The sequence below is a fragment of the Dasypus novemcinctus genome, chromosome 5 (genome assembly GCF_030445035.2).
Source record: "Dasypus novemcinctus isolate mDasNov1 chromosome 5, mDasNov1.1.hap2, whole genome shotgun sequence".
Taxonomy (NCBI): domain Eukaryota; kingdom Metazoa; phylum Chordata; class Mammalia; order Cingulata; family Dasypodidae; genus Dasypus; species Dasypus novemcinctus.
In genome coordinates this window covers 74,480,297-74,503,879 of record NC_080677.1, presented here as the reverse complement: position 1 = coordinate 74,503,879, position 23,583 = coordinate 74,480,297, and the positions used below count along the sequence as shown (strand labels likewise).

Here is a 23,583-nt window from a genome sequence, read left to right as displayed (position 1 = left end):
GTTATTATTGCCGAGTTATGCTTCATTTCTCTTGTAAGCTATTCATTGAAGAAAATCAGTGATTATTCGCTATAACCTTTGTTCATTTCTTTATTTATTCACAGGTCATTGATGCCTATTATGTGCCATGTCCTTTGCCAGGGAATAGAAAATGATGGGGAATAAGACAAATGAAGTTCTCTTTCACATAATATTTGCATTTCAGTGTTTGCTCTACTTGTTTTGTTTCTAGCTGGACTGGAGATTTGTATTTTATTCTTATCTTCCTTATTTATAATAAAACGTTTCTCATGTCCAAAGCTATACCCTTCATGCATGAAGTTTAAAGATTTCTGGTACAGAAAATTGTCTTATATCCAAATGCTATCTTCATTGATAGGGATTTGTCACTATATATCATATTTGAGATGCTAGAAATGTAGAATAATTTTCTAAGACATCAAGCCAGAAACCCTTAAAAAGGATCTTTATGTAAATTAAATTTAATGAGCAAGGCATTGTTACCAAGCTGATATTAATTTTATCTAAGCAGGTGGTTAAGACTGAAGAAATATGCTCTTTGTAAAAAACAATAACTAAGATAACTAAAGATTATAAAGAATTAACTATAGCTTGTGGGTGTATATACAAACACCAATCCATACATGTTCATGCTGCTGTATTTTAAGCATGCTTCTCTGTAACTAATGTGCTTCTGGGTATCAAAGTTAATAATTTAAAGTTAGTTTTTTTTACGTTTTATAAAATTAAGTGTATAATGAACATCCCATTTTAAAGTTCCTTATTTTATATTTTGTACTAGTCCTCAACTTAGTGTTTTGAATAGCCAAAAGTTGTAAAGTCATTGTACAATATATCTCTCTTGCTGGAGCATAGAAAATTTTGTAGTATAACACCTTGGTCAGTCTCCTGGATCTGTAAATAGTAAGACCAAGATTGGTCACAGAATAAGAATTATCCTTTAATTCCCCATAGAACGTTGGGTGACAACGATAGAACATCATTGAGAACCTTGCATTGCCCATGTCTCCTTGCCTCTTTGGACTTTAGAGAATAAAATGTTTTAACTTTCCATAGCTGTAATTTTTAAAACTCATAGACAAAAAGTGAAGAGGGTGTAGCAAGTGTAGCTCAATCTCAATGGTTGAGCATGTGCATCACATGTATAAAGTCCAGGCTCAAACCCCAATACCTCTAAAAAAAAAAAAATGCAGAGGGATCAAAGAAATAATTCGTGAACTCTGTTCTAGGGTGCTCACTAAAACTATCTGTGAAGGTGAAATGAGCTGTCCAAGTTACTCTTAAACTAATCCTAGGTTCTAGACTGCTCCAAGCAACTTATCTTCAAACATGGCAATATTGATCCAGAGTATGGGGACACAACAGATCTTTCCTCTGTTTTGTTTTGTTTTGTTTTTCCTTCTCTATGGTCAAATGCATAGATTACTTAGGTAGAGCACATCTAGGATTCTTCCATCTCATACAGAAATCTGTACCCAAACATTCCTAAGACAAGTAACCAAAGGTTAAGAATTAACAAATAATTATGATTACCGAATCATTATATGGATGTCTTTACATTATAAAATGGCAAAAGGCTAATATCTGACATTACTGAAGCTGGCTAGAGTGGTCCCACCCCTGTTTATAGTTATTCTAGACTTAGCCTCACTCTTGTTATGCTTACTGTTATGATGGTAATTCTAGATTGAACTCATCCTTGTTTATGCTTACTATTGGGATGGTGACCGCTTTACCCACCTCTGTTTAATATCCATGTGGAAGACTTTGCAACTGACCTTTGTTCTGTATACTCCTATCCTAAATCTTTGTGACTGACTGTAGCAGTTTGATATAATTGATGAATTCTGAAAAGAAACATTGGATTATGTTTGTAAACTGGTCTTTTTGTCTGGGCATATGAGATTATATTGTATTCAGAGGTTTACTTGTATTCAGGTTTACTTAATCAAGTAAACCTCTTGTGTCAGTAGGGCCTTAAGTCCCAGCTCTTTGGTGGGTGGGGATTCGCAGATAGAAGGCATGGCAAAGGACAGAGTTTGGGGTATTTGATGTTGGAGTTTTGATCTTGAAGGTTGATGCCAAAGCCTTAAACTGAAGCCCCAGGAAGAAAGCTCACAGAGGAAAGAGAACCAAGACCCTGGAAGGGAGGAACCCAGGAAGCCTGAACCCTCACAGACGTTGGCAGCCATCTTGCTCCAACACGTGAACATAGACTTTGGTGAGGGAAGTAACGTATGCTTCATGGCCTGGTATCTGGAATCTCCTACCCCAAATAATTACCCTTTATAAAAACAAACCAATTTCTGGTATTTTGCATCAGCACCCCTTTGGTTGATTAATACACTGACCCTGGTTTGCTATGCCACCCCTGTCCTTCCAGTTCAGCCCCTTAATGCTTATTAATGAAGGAAACTGTATTCATCTCCACCCCAAATATTCATCAACATCCAGATGTTATAAAATATTAGAATTTCTGGAGATCAGAGAGGCAGCTTTGGGCCAGAAGGCCACCATGCTCCATTGCTTGCACAACCAATAAAACTCTCTCTTTGAAAAACGTGTCTCAGGATTTAACTTTAAAGATGAATCAGGAGAAAAGAACCTGTTTTTGCTTGGTATTGAAGCTGGCTAGTAAGATAGGGAATCAATAGATGGATCTGGAACCTGGCAGAGAGTCCATGTGGACATCAATAACCCCCAAGATGACTGCTGGAAGACCCTCCCCAAGATTCTGCCATTTAGAACAAAGACTTTTTCTGGAAGCCAGGAGAAGCCCTGGATATTCCCCAAGGGCTTTATCATTGGGCCCTCATGGGGGATTTATGGGTGGGGTAATCAATCAAAAAAGCAAACAGCTGGAACTCCTTCCCTGCCATTAGGAAAGGGGTGGAATAATTAACAGTTCAAGAAGCCAAACGGGAAGACTGAAGGAGTGCTCTTGCTCTTTCTCGCCTGTGGACCTGTCCCTGCCCTCTGCACACCTCTCTTGTCATTCTTCCTCTGTCATGTGGCCATACAAGTAAAACCTGGGCATTTATAATCTATAATGGGGAATTATAGTCTGTAAATCAGCCCTCTTTATCACACTTTTCAGCCCCTTCCTCTCTACCTGGAACCCCTGATCTCCCATTTCTTGTCCCTCCCTACCTGAATAAATTATTGGCCTAACTCACCCAAAGTGCTCTTGAAATTCATTTCTGTAGCATAGCCAAGAACCTACATAAAATGCAGTAACAGTATCACATGATCATTTAGCAACCACTTGGAGAAATTCACTTATTATAAGGTCAGAACCTCAAACACAAATAATTCCATGAGTTCTTCTAATTATTATCAAATTTTTATTTGTGTTTTGTCAAAAGACAGCTTTCTTCAATCTCATTTTTCTAGTGCTGACTTCCAAAATAACTCCTAATAAATGCATGCTCTCTTCCACATTAGTCTTTCATATTCATTGATAAAGTCATTATGGCTCTTTAAATATTTTGTTCCCTGGGCTATGGCCTAAAAGCATGCGCTTTGGTGCTCGACAACATAGGCATGAATGCTCCTCTGTCTCATTTAGCTGTGTGACTTTGGGTAAGAATCTCCCTACATCTCAATTTTCTCATATATAAAATGGGGATACAATCAGCCTAAATCAGTTGTCATGGGGATTAATTTCATTCATATATATGTGCATATACACATATGTCTATATACTGTGGTTTAAAAAGTATATGACACAGTGAATATGTCATAATTGTTAGTTATTATTTTTAATAGTTTGCTTAATTTAGAAACATACTTTTCCTATTAATTCAGAAAATTGCTCTATATTTGTTGTTAGCTGCATTATGCTAGCTCATATTGTTGTCAGGCATGCAGGAGAATAGTTCAAAGAATCTAACTAGACTAGTGAGTTTAAAGCATTTATTAAGCACAGTATAACACTGTGGGTACCTCTAAGGGAAGAGGCACCCCCGGGGAGGGTGAGTGGGGTTTATAAGGTAGGTCCCACTTAGCTTGCTCCTGTGATTTCCCTTGCACCCACATTGTTTCCCAGATATGAGGTCAAGGTGTTTTGCTCCTTTTCTTTTGTTCTGAGAAACTAATTTTCATGATACAGAATGCCCCAGCCTCAGACTTCTCACTTGGTTGGATAGTTGTGTGTGTTTTTCTACCTCCTTCCCCTTTACCCCTACTCCTCAAGCCCCCCTTTCCCTAGTCTACCCAGCTCCAGTATTATTAATGCATTTGTGGTTACCTATATTAGGTTGAAGACCAAGCAATTAATTTGGGGAGTATGATTTCATGTCTTTTTATTTATTTTATAGTTAATCTTGTTATTTTAACCTAGTAATCTACTCTTAATGTCTTTTGGAATTTGATCCTATTTTTCAGCCTGTTCTACATTCCTTTTTCCAGCTGCATATTTAATAAACAGAGGATGTCTGTCTTCTAGGGCAGAGGTAGGCAAACTTGTCTTAAAAGAGAGAGATAGTCAGTATTTTAGGGTCTAAGTGTCCATACATTCTCCATAGCGACTGACTACTCAAGTCTGCTCTTGTTGAGCAAAATCAGTCATTGACTTTACGTAAATGTTTAGTATATCTACATTACAATAAAGCTTTATTCACAAAAACAGGCAGGGGAGCCAGACACTTGTTCTTGAGTCCTCCTGGCACCAACCTGATCCTATGGGGAGCTCTGGCAAAAGGAAGGAGGCACCTTAGCTGACTCTAATATATCACTTAAGTTGCAAATATCTAGCCATACCTGGCCCATTAAACTTTTTGATTGTAGTAAAACAGACAAAATTCTGACTTGCCAAGCAGAGGAAGCAACAAATAGAAAAGCTTATTTCTTGCCAATTAGGAAATACAAATGAGCCAGAAGTAGCTTGGGAGAGTTGTTTTAAACTGATGTGTGAAAAACCACACGGAAAATTTTGAAATCACATTTATAATAACTCCAATTCATGTTTGGAACTATCCACAAGATTTAAATATACTTATATGCATATGACATGTGTTCGTAGAAAAGGAAGGTAGCAGACTGTAGCAGTTTGATATTATTTATGAATTCCAAAAAGAGATACAGATTATGTTTGTAAACAGGTCTGTTCTTCTGGGCATGATACCCTTTGATTGTATTAGATTCAACTGAGATGCCTTTGATTAAGATTAGGGCTTTTATTTTTAATAGGGAAAATGCACTTTTTTATTCTGTTAACTAGAATTTCAATTTCTACATAAGTCCACAAAAACAAAATTTAAGTGATTTTATTTTCAAGTCTTTATAAAGGTAGACAAGTTTATAAAATTACACTAGTAATTTTATTTAAGTAGAGAAATTACTTCAGATTTCTATTTTAGATTTTATATTTATCTCTTTTATTAAAAATATGTATCTTTGCTTAAAAGTTTGAGATTTATTAATGAAGTTAAAAAATGTGTGTTCTACTTATAGCTATACAATTGAATGATCATTTCTCTTTTTAATGATTTAGTTGTGATAATCTTTATGCTATGTCTTTTGGATATCCTATAAAGGAGAGGATTTATCAATACCCAAATTGCAATTAAATTTAAAAAGGAGTGTCATAAGATGAATAATGTTCCCCAAAAGATATATACATCCTAATCTCTGAAACATGTGAATCTTACCTTATACAGCAAAAATGGAATTTTCCAATGTGAATAAGAATCTTAACAAGGGGAATTTAACCTGGATTATCACGGTGGACCCTAAATGCAATTACGTGTATCCTTATAAGATGGGGGTAGAGTATCTCACCATACAGATGTATCTCACCATACAGATGGAAGAGAGAAGACAATGTGACCAAAATGAGTCAGAGACTGGAGTGATGCAGGCACCAGAAGAAGGAAGAGACAAACAACAGACTCTCCCCAGAGCCAAGGGAGGGAGCACAGCCCTGTTAAAACCTGATTTCATCCCAGCAAATCTGGTTCTGACATCCATCTTCCAGAATTGTGAAAGAACAATCTTGTTGTTTTAAGTCACCAGGTTTGTGCTGCAGTTTGTGTAATGTGTTACAGCAGCCACAGGAAACTCATATAAGGAGTCATTAAGATTGTATTTAGTGGTCAACACTGTGCATTCTTAGTGGGAGAGTAGATCTTCCAAGGGCCCTTAATGTTCTTTTTTGGAAATGTGAAGAATTTGAGGTCCTGCTGCTCCTTACCAAGATTGCTTTTCAGGGTTGTGTTTTCAGTGAGCAGTCCTGAAAAATGAGATGATATCTCACTCTAGGACAAAGAGCAAGAAGAGTTGGACTCATACTCAGTGTTCCTCAACTGCAATACCAACCAATACCAATACCAACCCACTTACATACAGTATCTACCTGAGATTCTCTGAATCACCCCTGTGGGACTTGGAGAGCAAGAGAAACTGACACAAACATACTCATGCTGCCTCCTGTGCTATAAGTAGTAAAATACTTTGTATCTGACCCAAGAGTCTCATGTCTTCTTTCATCGTCCATGAAACTGCAGCAGTTAGCTTAAGAGCTGATAAGGAGGTATATTGGGAGTCCCTAAAACACCCCCATATTTGGTGATTTGAAGAATTCATAGTACTCAGCATATACAATGAAAATGACCCTAGAAATTGGTTTGACTTTGAAAATAGTAAGAGAGATAGGAATTGCAAAACTGCATTGCTTTTTATTTTGTGCAATAAGAAAACAAATTTTGAAGTGAAGTTTTGTTGCTTCTGTAATCAGAATTAGTCAATAAAAATGTTTCCATTGAGAGAAAGGAATTGATGTCTCACATATGTAGCAGATGAGATGAAACTTAAATCAGGATGATTCAGAGTGGTAGCATTTTTCCAACATGGAAAATTTCCAATGTTTTGGAAAATGTAATCTCCTGTCAGAAAGTATTTTCAGTAATTAAGAAATAAATTATAAAAATCATAATGGTTTTATTCTACTTTTCAAATAAAGTGCTCAAAGTAGACTGTAAATAGAAGGAATAATACCCATTATTAGAAAACAATATCAAAATTTCTATAAAAACTCCAGATGGGATGGATACTAACACAGTAAAATTAGAAAAATATATGATTATGTGTAACATATTTTAACTTTCATATCACTGGTAGGGACTAAAACCACTTCATATAAATTAATTATAATTTTATGGAGTTTTAGAAATATTTGTGCAACAAAGATATATGAATGGGAACAAATGTTTATTATTATTTTAATATTTCATTTATTTGGTAGATCGGATCATGTCCCCCACAAAGATATGTTCGAGTCCTAACACTCTGGTCCTGAGGATGTGGACTTATTTTTTAACAGGATCTTCAAATCAGGATGGGCCTTAATCCAAATGACTGGAAGCCTTATAAGGAGAGGAAATTTGGACACAGTTGGTCACTAGAAAGGAGTGGAAGAGACAGAAACAGATCACCATGTGATGAAGGCAGAGAATGAGCCACCACCAGAACACTACAGATTTCAGAGAAAACATAGACTGTTGATACCTAAATGTTGCACTTCTAGCCTCTAAATCTGGACAATAGACAGTAAATTCCTGTTAAGTCAAGTCATTTTGTGGTATCCTTGAGAAACTAAGACAGTTTACATCTATTGGTTCAGATGAACATCCATGCATTTTTCATTACATATTTTTGAATGACTAAGATGCACCAAGCACTATGCTGGGAAAGGAAATCTAAAATAAAAACACAACTTCTGCATTCAAGGTCCTCACACTACACAGGCTAAAGTAACATGGTATAATAAGTACACTTTTAAAAGTGGAATTCAGGCCACTGTGAAGATTTGAGAGAACATGTTTATGCATCTAGAAACATATATCTCCAACTGCACATGTGCAAAGTGGCTTATACACACTCAGTCTTAAGGTTTAATATCCATTTGTTTTATTCTCTCTGTTCTTATTTTTCTGATGAGACACTGATACAGCATTAATAGCTTTTTAAAGCTCATCACAATAGGTCCAATAATTTATCATTTAGTAAAATACGTGAAAGATGAAGACTTAGAGATAAATGCAAAGACATGTGATAGAATGTTTATAAAGCATCCCTTGCTATTTTAAAAGCAGTATATTTACACCCATTTGTTGCCATTATGTTCCATAAAAATATTTATTGACATGAGAAAGTATTCTTGATATACTAATAAAAATCTGATTTTAAAACAATATATACACCATAATTACACTATATAAAAATAAAGCATATTTACTTATAAATATTGAATAAACCTTGTATTTTTTAATACAGGGAAAAAATAAAAAGACTGGAAATATTTGCCTTAGAGCACAAATAGAGATTGCCTATAGTTGAGGGGGGTTTGTGAATTTTCTTTCCTTACTTTTTATTTAATTTCTCTTTAAATTTTTCTACAGTCCCTTTTTTTGGAACCAGAAAATTTTTAAAAAGGTCTAAAATCAAGGACAAATTGTCCAACAAATGAAATAGATATTGTCATCTGTATGCCATTAATAGGGCTGATAGGAGAAATACAGGTAAATAAATCATAAAATAAATTATTATACTAGACACTGGAGAAAACAATAATAAATTAAAAGTATTAAATATGCTATGTATCATGGAAATGCACTGCAGAAGACACAGACATGTCAAACTAGACTAGGAAGGAAAAGAGGGTTTATTCACTGGCAGTAGACCAGAGATAGACAATCTCAAATCAGCCTCCCTGAACTGCAGAAATTCTAATGTTTTGTACCATCAGGATGCTAATGGATAATAGGGGTGAAGCTGGACACAGGTTTCTTCATTAATAAACCTTTAGGGGTTGAACATAGTAGGGTTGGTACCAAACCAAGGTGAGTGACAAGGTTATAATCATTATCAGAGATCAAGGTTCTGGGATAGGAAAGTACAGAACAGAAGTCAGTGATAAGATTTTCCATATACATATCAAATAGGAGGGTGGGTGGTCAACCATAAACAAAGGTAAGTTCAGTCTAGACACAATGGCAAGTATACACAGTGTTTTATGCAGCCATGAACAGAGGTGAGACCTGTTTAGAATGACAATCATAATAGCAGGTATAGGCTAAATCCAGCCAGTTTCTGGAAATTCAGATACTAAACGTTTGCTATGTTTTATAATATAAAGGCATCTATATCATTCTTAACTCTTGGTTACAAAGGTTCAGGACAATGCCTCAATATTTAACCCATACTGGGTTTTTTTCTAGTACTACAGAAAAGATTAAAAACATATAGAAAAAATGTAAACTTTAATGCATTGTCTTGGTTAGAAACCAGCATTTAATCTTGTTAAATTTTTTGCAATTTTATTAAACTTTTGGTAGAAAACATTTTAAAATATTCACACATTTTAATGATTTTTATAGTAAAATCTTTGTATTAAATGAATTAAGTATAAAAATGCTTTTAATAATACAACTTACTATAACTGCATTAATAACTGTTAAATAATCCTAAAATTCTCACTTTAATCCTCTAAAATGTGCTTCTTATTCTTTAGTGAAAACATAGAAAGATTTTGTGTTAAACGGATCTTTTAAAGAGCATCAAACCAGTAGAAATAGTGAAACAAATGTCTTCCTAAAACAAAGATTTTCAAACTGCTAGTCCGAGTATTAGGACTATGACAAGGGGACTCTTTTGGGGATACAAGGGATTGGAAACTCCATCCCTTGTAGTCATCTCCCTACTAGACTTTTCCAGAGACATTAGATTTGTATCTATTTTAAATATTGTGCTTTCGGGTTAAAAAAAATTTTTTTTTAGTATTCTACTTTAAAATAGAATATATTTTATTCATGTAAGGCAAACTATTAAGTGTTTGAGTCATGTCAGCAGTGTCATTAGAAGAATTTTCAATAACAGACTTACACAGTGTCCAATGGGAGGTTATTATTCTCAGGAGAGTGTCGAAGATGGAAACCAGATTCCAGTTCAATGAGAAATTAATGGGAGTTGAATAAGAGGAGACAACAGATGTAGACTACTCAAATTTGCATGAGAATGGGAGGAGAGAGAAGGGATGGTAACTGGAGTAGGCATAGGATAAAAATTGGGTTTTGTTAGTCTTACAGGAGACATTTCCGCCCATTTAATGATTCAGGAGGAAGAGAAAGGAGCAGCAGATAAAACAATGATAGGAGTGAGATTATGACTGGTAAAAGGAGGTGGGGAAAGGGAATTGATAAATACACTGGCTTGAAAAAGGATGATATAGTTAAAGTAGATGGAATTGTAGGTATGTGTAGAGTGAGGAGGGGCTAGGAGAAAAAAAAAAATAATGCTTGCCTAGCAGGCATATGCGGAGACTAAAAATGCCCCTGAATGTGGAATTTGGAGAACATACCATGCTCCCAGGCTGGTTCAATAAAAATGATAAGTAAACAGAGGACAGATAATATGTGGAGGAGGGGAGAATGCAGTGATTAAGGAACTTTGTCCTTATAGGTCTTAATAACTTCCTCTTCTAATGTCATTCTGAAGAAACATCCCATATACCCAAGTGTCATATTTCTTCTCTTTTGAACACATATTCCAAGATAAACACTGTATATTTTTCAAATATTCATATTTCTTTTGTTAAATCCTATGCATTTTTTCCTCTTGTGCAACCAGTTGGAAATACTATGTTCAACTTCTTCGTGTAAAATAAATTCGCTACTTTGGATCTAACCTTTTTTTTGTACTAAAATTTAACCAGGGTTTCTTTTACCCACTGAGCTATTAAACCTTAATTTCTAATCTTTTTTTCTTATGTTAGTCATTACAACATTAAGTGTTCTTTACTAAGTTCAATAATATGGTTTCTTCTTTATATTATTATAAAAGTCTTGTACTTGTCTCTGAGCTTTTATAATCTGTAATCTATAGAGTAACCAAAGTTGGTCTAATTTGAAGTTCAGGCCAAGTCACTCCTTGGATCAATACCTTACAATGGCTCGTCATCTCACTCAATCAGAGCACATGGCCTATGAGGTCCTGTTGATCTCTGTCCTGTCACTTCTCTTAGCTCATTTCCCTCCACCCTCTAGCCCTCGCTCTCTCTCCATCCTGTAATATGTCTGACACTCCCTCTCACCACACATTTCCCTACCTATCTGAATCCAAGTTTCCATGCAAATGGTACCTGCTCAGGGAGCCCTTCTGATGAACTCTTTGTAAAGAGTACCACTTGTCTCATTACCTTCTCACACTATTATATGTCTCTTAGAATCAACATATTCCATAATTGTTTATTGTGTCTCAGTTCATTAAAAAATAAGCTTGATGAGAGAGCAAAGGCTTTGTGTTTGTTTGCTGCTTTTACCCTAGTGCCTGGAAGAATGCTTGGCACATGGTAGGCATCAATATACTTGAATAAATGAATAAATGTGATCAAAATTAGTCTTTCAAAGTATGCTTTTGATTTCTTTCTTTGATAAACCTCTTTGACACCTTTCTTTTTTTCTTCCATTTGTTTTTCATCATTATGGAAATTATACTCCCTTTGCGTTCCTATTTCTCGTGGGACTTGCATTCATCTGTATTTGCATCTCATTTTATTCGACCTCTCCTACCTTAATTTCTCTATTTGTTAAATCTACTACTCCTTTGATCTTCTCCCCTGCCCCCCACCCATGGCTTGCTCATCTATTTGATCATTGTTTTTGCCTATTGTTTGTGCTTGTTGTCTGTTCATTGTTTTTTTTTAAGATTTATTATTTATTTATCCCCCACCCCCTTGTGGCTTTGCTTGCTGTCTGCTATCTGTGTCCATCCAATGCATGTTCTTCTGTGTCTGTTTGTATCCCTTTGTTGGGTCGTCTTGGTGTGCCAGCTCTCCACAGGTACATGGGCCATCAGCTCTTCATGGGCACCAACCAGCTTGCCTTCACAAGGAAGCCCTGGGACGCAAACTCCGGGCCTCCCACATGGTAGATGGGAGCCCAATGGATTGATCCACAGCCGCTTACCTGCTTGTTATTTTTGCTCCTTGTCTGCTCCTTGTCTGTTTGGTTTTTCTTTAGGAGGCACCAGGAACTGAACCTGGGACTTCCCATGTGGGAGGTAGGCACGCAACTGTTTGGGCCACATCCACTCCCTATTCCTTTTATCTTTTCTACCATGATCTCATGTTGCTATGAGCAATGTTGTTTAGCATATCAACAAATATTTTAAATACCTAATTAGATACACTCACTTTACAGGGATGTTTAAGGATTCAGAGGTAAACAATTACCAGTCTTGTAGGGACCTTTCAGAAGATGTGTTTATCAATAACATTTAATTGAATTGTAAAACAATTTTGGAGTTTTGCATCTGATGTATTTTATTATTAAAAGTTTTTACCTAAAATACTAAATAATAAATTAGTAAAAAACATCCTAATGTAATCCAGTAAATAGTATTTTTACCAGCCATTGCATTCCTCTAAAAAGGAAAAAGAAATAACTTCAAGAGCAAAATCTGGAAAGTGAACTTGGCCCAATGGATAGGGCATCTACCTACCACCTACGAGGTCCGCAGTTCAAACCCTGTTTGAAACCACAGTTCAAATCCGCAGTCCTTGACCCGTATGGAGCTGGCCCATGCACAGTGCTGATGTGCACAAGGAGTGCTGTGCCACCCAGGGGTGTCCCCCATATAGGGGAGCCCCACGCACAAGGAGTGCGCCCCGTAAGGAGAACCACTCAGCACCAAAGAAAGTGCAGCCTGCCCAAGAGTGGGACACACACACGGAGAGCTGACACAACAAGATGACGCAACAAAAAGAAACACAGATTTCAGGTGCTGCTGATAAGGATAGAAATGGTCACAGAAGAACACACAGCAAATGGACACAGAGAGCAGACAACTGGGGGGGGCGGGGCAGGAAGGGGAAAGAAATAAATCTTTGAAAAAAAAAGAGCAAAATCTTTGGGGTTGACTACACACAAGGAGTCAACTCTTACTTCTGATGGTTGAGCTCAACTCTCTATCAGTCATAATCTCCTGTTCTTTATTCTCATGTGTGTGCCTGTTCATTTTTATACAAATTATATGTCAACAAACTTGCTTTAATTATTTATAAATTATAAATTATTTCAATTTGATAATATCTCTGGATAAGGCTCATTGTATAATCACATCTTTGAGTTACTTATTAGAGTATATAATTTTAGAGTTCATGGACTTTCAAAGTGATAGGTCTGTTATTATATATAAAAATCAGTTAACTTTGCTAGGTAAATTTAGGAATCCAGATCACTTTGAGGAGTTCAACCAAATATTAAACAGTATGCTGGCAGCAGTATACAACTAGAATATATTATGGGAAGAATCACAAAATAGATGCACTTAAGAGAAGTGGGTTAGCTCTAACTAGAAATCTCAATTTACACATGTAGTTAGGAATGTTATCACAGCTCCAGCAGTACTTTTCTCCTATCCTACTCTCTATTTTACTATTTCTCTCTTTTATCTTTCTTCTCTCCCTTTCTTCCCAGACTATAATATAAATTTTGGAATTTTTGAAAAGTAGATCAAAGTGACAAGAAGACAAAGTAAAGAGAGAGAAAATAACCTGTCCAAGGATAGAAGGGGGCGTGAGGAATAAGAGATAGTGTAATGCATCAGGAATGGGATTTCTTTAAGTCCTCCTCAAGAATATAAAAGGTTTATGACAAGGCTAAGAAGGAGTGGCATTAGAGGAGCACCACAATAAATTGAAGTCATGTGCACACCAATATTATGAAATAAGAAACCACAGGAGTGTATAGGAAGCCTCTTGATAGAGGAGAAGAAAAATGGAGATTTTATTGTGGAGCAATTAAAAGGAAAGGGTCACATATCCTTATTGCTTAAATCTGTGAAATTTCCTTGCATCTAAAACCATTCTCAAGCTCGGATAACAATAAGACCCATTCCTATTATGTGTCCAGTATTTGGAATTCCATGAAATATAATAATCACCCTGGCAATACTTCTCTCCCTCACCCTACTCCTTTTTCAAAATAAATTAAAATTGTCCTCTTTGTTACTTTGTCCTGAATAGATCTCTTTTCCGGATATTCATTAAGGATTTGTTGTAACACAAAAGATGGTCTAGAAGCAACTGTTTATAAGTTGATGGAAATAACTTTTAACTGGTCTTAAAATATAAAACCACTGTTTTAATCTGCTGGGCTGCTGAAAGCAATATACCAGAAATGTGTTGGCTTTTACAATGGGGGTTTATTATTTTACAAGATTACTATTTTGAAGCTGTGAAATCAAGGTATCATCAAGTGATGCTTTCTGCCCAAAGACTAGCTACGGGTGATCCTTGACTTCTCTATCACATGGCAAGGCACATGGTGGCATCTGTTGGTCTCCCCCTTCTCTCCTGGGTTTTGTTGCTTTCAGCTTCTAGCTTCCTTGGCTTTCTCTCTGCTTCTGTGGTATTCCCTTTTTCTGAATTTCATTCACTTATAAAGGACTCCAGTAAGAGGATTAAGACCCACCTTGGGCTATACCTTACTGAAGTAACTTAATCAAAAGACCTTTAACTGAAATAGCCTAATCAAAGGGTCCCAACTACAATAGGTCCACACCCACTGGAATGGTTAAATTCTAACATAGTTTTCTAGGGTCCATTAGCTTCAAACCATCACAATCCCTATTTTCTGTTAAGTATGATAAGTCATGATATGTTTAAGTCATTAAATAGTCTTTTCATAGAATTGAGTATATGATTATTAAATTATCCATCTCTTCAACCAATATTTATTGAATACTTATTAAGTCCCAGGCTATTCCCAGAACTAGAAATACAGAGGTAAACAGACAAATAAGTTTCCTGCTGTTATGAAATTTGCATTAAGATTGAATGGAACAGAAATAAATGGTGTTCTTAATTTGAACATCAGTCTAAAATAGAAGAAATGAGCTATAAAATCCCATTTTAGACAGGTGAAGTGAATAATCTTATGGAATTTCCATTTTAATATTTTTCAATTATATAGTTTCTCTTCTACTGTAGAGAGGCAAAAGTGGTATTTATTTGAAAAATGTCTCAGGGAAGTAAAAACTCACAAATCTTATTACTATATTAATGAGTTAAAATGCTTTCTTCACAGCAGGGGATTATTGATATTATATGATATTGATGTATGGCCTACAATTTGAGTTTTCTGTTATTAATGGTATTACGTACCCTGGCCCATGAGTTATAGGATCTGATACATTTCACTAACCAGCAATGTAAATTTAGATAAGTTCTAGTATCTCAATTTTGGATTCTTAATTATAAAATGAGGAGTTGGAGCAAATGAAGACAAGATCTCTCCCAGATATAGCATTCTAAATATCTAAAAAATGGGATTTTTTCCCTTCACCATATCTATTATTTTTTCTAGTTCCAGTGGTAGAGCCTCACTAATGCATCAATCCATATCCTTTTCCAAAACACAGAAACTCCAGTGAACACAGAAATTCTAATCCATAACTCACCATCTCACTTGCATGTCCTGGGCCTGATATCTTCACAGAATTATCAACTTTTAAGGTGCAAAAATTTTCTATAGAAATCCTACCTTATTCATGATTTTCCTCAAATATTGGACTTTTTTTTTTATACGACTGCCATTATATCTGCCTGTAAGTCTAATTCCCATGTAATAAATAAATTGAAGTAGAAGCAATAATCTGACCAAAGACAAACATAAATTTGTAAAGATTTATTTAATCTGTTATGTAAATAACACATATGACAGTATAAAATAATTTAATGTATAACAATAATGTTAGAGTTGTTTTGTATTTTAATATCTGAATACCATTTTGAATGCTTACCAAATACATTCCAATGCTAATTATTCATTATATCATTTAATTCTCAGATTGTTCCTGAGAGTATAGTTACATTTCAAAAGTTAGAAAGCAGCAGAGCCAAAATTTTACTTTAGGTCTATAAATCTCTTAACCCCTACAGTTTGCAGATTCACTATTTACACTTATTTTTTTAAAATTTTCATGACAATAATCACTATTTATTTTTTTCCATTAACTTGTAATAATTTTATCCAATTACATCCCACAAAAATTTTTTCAAGACTTTACAAGATTTTATATTAAACCATTACTTTTCCTTTTTTTTTTTTTTTTGGTCTATCTGTTGTTCTATTCTCTGTGCAATTTCAGATGTCCTATCTTCAACATCACTTGTCCTTTTGAAGTTGCTATTATGTGCTTCTAGGGTATTTTTAATCTCTATCATTGTGCCTTTCCTCATCAGAAGATCTATTATCTTTCTATGAATGTTTCTAATTTCTTCTATATGTTCCCCTAGTGTCTTCTTTTTTAAAAAAAGATTTATTATTTATTTATTTCTCTCCCTTCCCCGTACCCCCCGGTTTTCTGCTCTCTTGTGTCCATTTGCTGTGTGTTCTTCTGTGTCCCCTTGCACTCTTGGCAGCACCTGGAATCTGTGTCTCTCTTTGTTGTGTCATCTTACTACATCAGCTCTCCATATGTGTGGTGCCACTCCTGGGCAGGCTGTGCTTTCTTCACGCAAGGTGGCTCTCCTTGTGGGGTGCACTCCTTGTGCATGGAGCTCCCCCTACACAGGGGACACCCTTGCATGGCACAGCACTCCTTGCATGCATCAGCACTGCGTGTGGGCCAGCTCACCACATGGGTCAGGAGGCCCTGGGTTCAAACCCTGGACCTCCCATGTGGTAGGTGGATGCTCTATCAGTTGAGCCACATCCACTTCCCCTTAGTGTCTTCTTAAGATCATTTATTACTTCCATTACTTCATTGAGTTGATTAAGGATATTTTTTTGGAATCTCTTGATTACTATTTCCACCTTCTGTGTCTCCTTCAGCTTTTAATTTGTTGATTATACTGGACCATCTCTTCCTATTTCTTAGTATGGCTTGTATTATTTTGCTGATGTCTAGGCATCTGTTTATCTTAGAGGGTTTATTCAGTTGGTTAACTTCTCTTTCTAGTCTAGGGTTTTATTTTTGTTTGGTTTTGTGTTAAAGGTCTTCACTGACACATGGTGTGGGAACCCATGCCCACCTAAGTCCTCAGCATGTAGCTGCCTGTGTGACCAGGACATAAGTTAAAGGATAACAACCCTCCCTAGAGGGTAGAGAATGCAAAGATGGTATCATAAACTATAATCTTCCCAAAGCAGTATTATGTCCTTGGAACATGTCCTTCCTATGAGTGTAGTGAAAACATCACCACACTCCACAGACACTTCATGTGGCCATAGCAGGATCTCTGTTCTCAAACCTTATGGAATGTCCATCTTCTGAAACTCCTTATAAATCACCCCTCATTTCCCTGTCTCTTTGCTCTGCGCCATCTTAATTATTTGAACTGTCAACATCAGAGATTCTCTCCTGTCAGTAAGTCCCAATAAACTTATTCCTGACTAAATGCCAGGTGTGTTCTTTGGTCTTGCAGCCACACCAACTCGTATCCTTCAGGAGTTGGGTGGTAGCACTCGGTTCCACTTATTCCATATCTTTGTAGTTGCCTGTGTTTGAAAAAATATTAGAACCATAAAAGAGGAAAGAAAAAGGAAGAGAAAAAAGAAAAAAAAATGGAAGGATATGTACAATAAAAGAGAGAAAAAATAAGTAATAAGAGTGAAAGATCATAAAAAAAGAAAAAGAAAAAAAACTAAAATAAAAGACCAGAAAAGTGAGTAGAGAAGAAAGAAATGAAGATAAAACAGGAGATGGTGGAAAGAAAAAAAAGGGATAGGATGAAAGAAAGAAAATAAGGAGAGACAGAAAAAAAGCAAAAACAAACTCAGGCCTCCCTCTCAGGTCACCAGTAACTGTCTCAGGCTGGCTGTGCTTGCCAAACAATTACCCTCACAGCCTACCTCTTCACAGGTAAGGTACCTGGAAGTAGAGAGAGAAAAAAAGGCACAGGCTTTCCTCTCAGGCCACCAGCACCACCAGCAACCACCTCAGGCTGCCTGTGCCCACCAATCAATCATCCCTGCAGCCTGCCTCTCTGCAAGTAAAGTACCAGGATGTAGAGAGGGTAAAGTAAAGCAAAACAAAGCACCCTTCTGTCTAGGTTCCCCTTCAAGTTCCCCTCTCCTAGGGAGCAGGCCTTGTGCCTGACAGCCCACTGGATAGCTCACCTGGCTCTTCAACTGCACCTCCTCCCCGAACTGGTTGGTCACCTGTCAACCCACTCACTCACTCCTCCATTTCCTCTCTCTTAGGGCTGGATGGGTTCATGTCAGCCCACCTGATCAAAGATACGATTGCTTTGAATGAGAGCCCCTAGATAATAAGTTCCAATGTCTTAGGCATCTTTTGTGTGTTCTGCTTTCTATCTATTTTGAGCTCCTACTTGCTCATGCTATTACCATGGTTGAAGTTCCATGGATCCTTACCTGATTTTTATCTCTGTTCAGTTCCTTTTTTACTCTCATTTTATTTGTACCAACTCCACTTTTGATCCTTCATTTCCAAATGCTGTCTCTAGAATGTGATTTGATTCCATGCACAATGAACATGGGCCAGCTCTGTTTACTCTTATATCGCAGCACCAAAATCACTAAACCAGGCCAAACCCACTAGTATCACCAGAATGACTCAGAGGGAAAGAATATTGAAAGATCACCAAAAAACCTTTAAATTACCTCATAAGTATCTAATTAGGTAGTACAGAATTGGTTGCTTTAAAGGCAATATAATAATGACGATGTCTATTCAAGTCTATGAATAATTCTCAAAAGTGACATTGTGTCTTTGGTCATAAGTGTCTCCAATGTTTGAGTATTTAAGTTTTAGCAGATGGATTTTGTCATCAGAAAATAAAAAGACTTTTAAAGTAGAAATGTTAGGTAACATGAAAGAAGTCATTTTTAAAAAGTAGAAATAGGAATACATACAGAAATTGTGATTCCCTACTGCTTTTAGAAAAAGTCATGATTTTATTTACTGGACACTGTATAACAGTAATTTAATGCTACAGTAGCCTAAAAATTAAAATGTAGGTTCTCAGAGTAATCAAAGACATTTATTTGAATTGAAAATATAATGAAATGTGATTCAAAAATAAAACTTTAGAGAAGCAGCACAAAGTATCTCAGGATCATATTTTAAAACCTGAAGTTTAAAATGGATTTGTAATAAGTGTTAAAGTTTTGAAGCAATGTTACTACAGAAATAATTGAATATGTCTGCTGGGGTTTTATTCATAATTGAATAAGAGAAAACATATTTAAATTAGGTATGACATTATTTCTAATTCATATATTTCTGAAGGTTGTAAAAATCTGACAGCATTCCCAATATGTTAGGCTTAAAAAAAGGGATGGGGTTGGTCAACAAAATTGTGAGAATCATTATTCCTTTGGGACAATGTAAATAAAGAGATTTAAGCCATAATTTAAATAATAAATATTATGTACTACATAGTCTTTTGTTTACTATAGATTAAAAAGGTTTTTATACTTACACAGTGTGAGCTAAAGTATATAATGTGGCTACATAGAAGCAGAATGACATAGCTGACCTGGAAGATTACATAGAATTTTTAAGTTAGAGGCAATAAAGGATAGTATGAAGAGTAAATGATTATTATATACCAAAGATGCCCTAGACACAGAAGGGATTCCTCACATGGTGAAAAAAAATTGGTCCAAACTAGTGATTTTTTTGGAAAAGAACATTAAATTATGATTAGTAGCTAGTCAATGATTTAGATTTCTCTTTTTTTTTCCTCTTTTCTTTCTGTCCTTCTTAGGCTTTTTATTCTTTTCTCATGAGTCTCCAAAAAAATACTTGAGCATTTTTTTTTCTGTACAAGATGTGCTATTAAATGTTACAAACATGATCTCATTTAGTCTTCAAAGCAACACTTTCATTTGGATAGTGGATACTGTTCTCTCCATTTAAAAGATGAAGAAACTGAAGCTCAGAGAGGCTGACATTCCTGAGGTTGCATGGATAATAAGAGGAGAGAACTGGATTGTTTCTGTGGATTCTTTTTTTTAAGGAGGTACTGGAGATTGAACCCAAGGTCTTGTAGTTGGGAAGCAGGCACTCAACCACTGAGCTACATCTGCTCCCTAATGAGAGTTGGTTTTTCATTTGTTTGCTTTTTTAAGGAGGGACTGGAGATCAAACCCAAGACCTTGGACACAGGAAGCAGGCACTCAACTACTTGAGCGACATCTTCTCCCCTAGATTTCTCTTTAAATCCTAGGCTAGCAGAACAAGAGACCTCCCTTAAAACTTGAGAGAAATAATTCCACTAACAAAAACATAGTAAGTCAATCCTTTTTTTTGTGGACCCCATATTTTCAAAATCATTTACTCATTAAAATTTATCTGTAACTCCAAAATCAATACTTAACACTTTTGCAGACTTGCACAAAACATCAAAAATTTTGAGTTTCCTGACATGCATTCCCAGCTGTGGTTGAACAAGGTGATACTTGGCCTTGTTTCAGATCTCATAATGTAAACAAGTGTCCTTTCCATAGTATATATATTTTTTTGTATTTTTGTGCTTTTTTTGTGTGTGATTTTGCTGTTTAATCTGACTCCCAAGCATAGAGCTGGAGAGCTGTCTAATTTTCCAAGTGTAAGACAAGTGCAACAAGTTGCCTTACAGAGAAAATGCATGTGTTAGTGAACTTTGTTCAGGCATGAGTTATACGCTATTGGCATAGTTATATGCTATTAGTTGTGAATTCAATGTTAATGAATCAAAGATATATATTAAGCAATATGTCTTTAAACAGAAATACACAAAAAACAAGTTTGTGTATTGATTGGTTGATGAAAATCTTGTGACCAGAGACTTGTAGAAGCCCAATCTTATATTTCCCCTAGAAGCAATGGTTCCATATTTGTTAATTCAGTGTATGAGGGAACTTTTAAGAACATAACTACCATTAATAATAAGAATCAATCAGTAAACTTTTGAACCTATGCTCAGAAGATGTAAAATATATTTTATATTTAACATACATACCTATAAACACATTTAATATACTCTTAATCTTTTAACATATTTCAATTGACATAAATATATATTTTTATATGCATATACACACACACATTGAGATATCTGCTTGGGGATACAATCTTATCTAGTAATTTAGACATGAACTTTAAAGATAGTTAGCCAGATTGACCTCCTGGCTCACCACTTCCAACTTACATGGCCTTGGAAAATTTATCTGCTAGACTCTGCAGGAGAACATATTACTCCAAAACTTAATAGCATAAAACAATGATTACTTGTTAGTTCAAGATTCTGCTGGTTGGCAATTCGTTCTGGGTTCAGTTAGAACAGCTCATCTTAGATCCATAGAACATTGTCTGAGTTCCCTCGTGCATCTGAGTCTCAGGTTGGATGTCTTTTATGGCTGAGGCATCTATTCCAAGATCTCATATCCCCAGAAAGGCAGGCTAGGCTTGTTCACTGGTAAGAGCATTTTAAGAGAACATGAGCAGTAGCTACAAGGACTATTGAGGTCTAGGCTCAGAACTCATATAATATACTGTCCACTGCATTTCATTGACCACAGGCACAAGGCCATCCTATTTTCAACAATAGGAAGATGAACAAAACTTCAAGACGAGATCCCTGCTATACCTTTCAAGGATTTCAGACTTAGACCGGGTGGGCTAAAGTATTTTGTGTCTGTCTTCTACTTCTTTTTTTTTTTTTTTTAAATGAAAACATCACTTTTATTGACCACATAAAGCCACAATGGACAGATTCACAGAACAGAAATAAGACCTGAAAAAAAAAAAGGAGTGTAAAGCTGCAGCAGACGGGCTAATACTCCTCACCCTCATCCTCTCCCTCACCACTATCTGCCCCAACCTCCTCATAATCCTTCTCGAGGGCAGCCATGTCCTCACGGGCCTCAGAGAACTCTCCTTCCTCCATTCCCTCCCCCACGTACCAGTGGACAAAGGCACGCTTGGCGTACATCAGGTCAAACTTGTGGTGCAGGCAAGCCCAGGCCTAGGCCACGGCAGTGGTGTTGCTCAGCATGCACACAGCTCACTGGACCTTGGCCAGGTCGCCACCAGGAACCACAGTGGGAGGCTGGTAATTAATGCCGACCTTGAAGCCAGTGGGACACCAGTCCACAAACTGGATGGTGCGCTTGGTCTTGATGGTGGCAATGGCAGCATTGACGTCTTTGGGAACCACGTCGCCCCGGTACAACAGGCAGCAGGCCATGTATTTACCGTGGCGAGGGTCGCATTTCACCATCTGGTTGGCAGGCTCAAAGCAAGCATTGGTGATCTCTGCTACAGAAAGCTGCTCATGGTAGGCTTTCTCAGCAGAGATGACAGGGGCGTATGTGGTCAGAGGAAAGTGGATGCGGGGATAGGGCACCAGGTTGGTCTGGAATTCTGTCAGATCTACATTCAGGGCACCATCGAACCTGAGGGAGGCTGTGATGGAGGACACAATCTGGCTAATAAGGCGGTTAAGGTTGGTGTAGGTTGGGCGCTCAATATCAAGATTTCTGCGACAGATGTCATAGATGGCCTCATTGTCTACCATGAAGGCACAATCTGAGTGCTCCAGGGTGGTGTGGGTGGTGAGGATGGAGTTGTAGGGCTCGACCACAGCCGTGGAGACCTGGGGGGCTGGGTAAATGGAGAACTCCAGCTTGGACTTCTTGCTGTAATCAACAGAAAGGCGTTCCATCAGCAGGGAGGTGAACCCAGAACCAGTTCCCCCACCAAAGCTGTGGAAAACCAAGAAGCCCTGAAGCCCTGTGCACTGGTCGGCCAGTTTGCGAATTCTGTCCAGAACCAGGTCGATGATCTCCTTGCCGATGGTGTAATGCCCGCGGGCATAGTTATTGGCAGCATCTTCCTTGTCTGTGATGAGCTGCTCAGGGTGGAAGAGCTGGCGGTAGGTGCCAGTGCGAACTTCATCAATGACTGTGGGTTCCAGGTCTACAAACACTGCCCTGGGCACATGCTTGCCAGCGCCGGTCTCACTGAAGAAGGTGTTGAAGGAGTCATCTCCTCCCCCAATGGTCTTGTCACTTGGCATCTGGCCATCGGGCTGGATGCCGTGTTCCAGGCAGTAGAGCTCCCAGCAGGCATTGCCAATCTGGACACCAGCCTGCCCGACGTGGATGGAGATGCACTCACGCATGATGGGGACTTGTGGGGGCTGGAGGAGGCGAAGGGACGGCGACAAAAACCTCCCACTGACAGACTACCAAGGAGTCCGGGGGAGAAGCAGTCTGTCTTCTACTTCTTGATGGAAAGAATTGAACAGGATTGTGTCAATTTGCAATAGACAATCTCTCTAAGCTTATCTCAGTTTCTTCATTTGTAAAATGGATGTAACAATAATACATTCCATACAGAGTTACATAAAATTTCAGTAGTATAATTTACACAGATTACTTAGCAGTGTAATTGGCATGGAGTAAATATTAGCAGTTACCATTTTTGCAATCTGCATCATTTGAGACTGCATCCAGGAAGACAAAATTGGCTTCCATAACAAATTCCCTTATAATCAGAGTGTAGAACTAAACAAGAAATGCTCTTCATTCAAAATTATTATGCTTT

General features: G+C 37.0%; 1 pseudogene; it reads right to left on the bottom strand.

Moving 5' to 3' along the window:
* Positions 1-21,793: 21,793 nt before the first annotated feature.
* On the bottom strand, positions 21,794-23,237 carry LOC101412453 (tubulin alpha-1C chain pseudogene; annotated as a pseudogene).
* Positions 23,238-23,583: the final 346 nt, after the last annotated feature.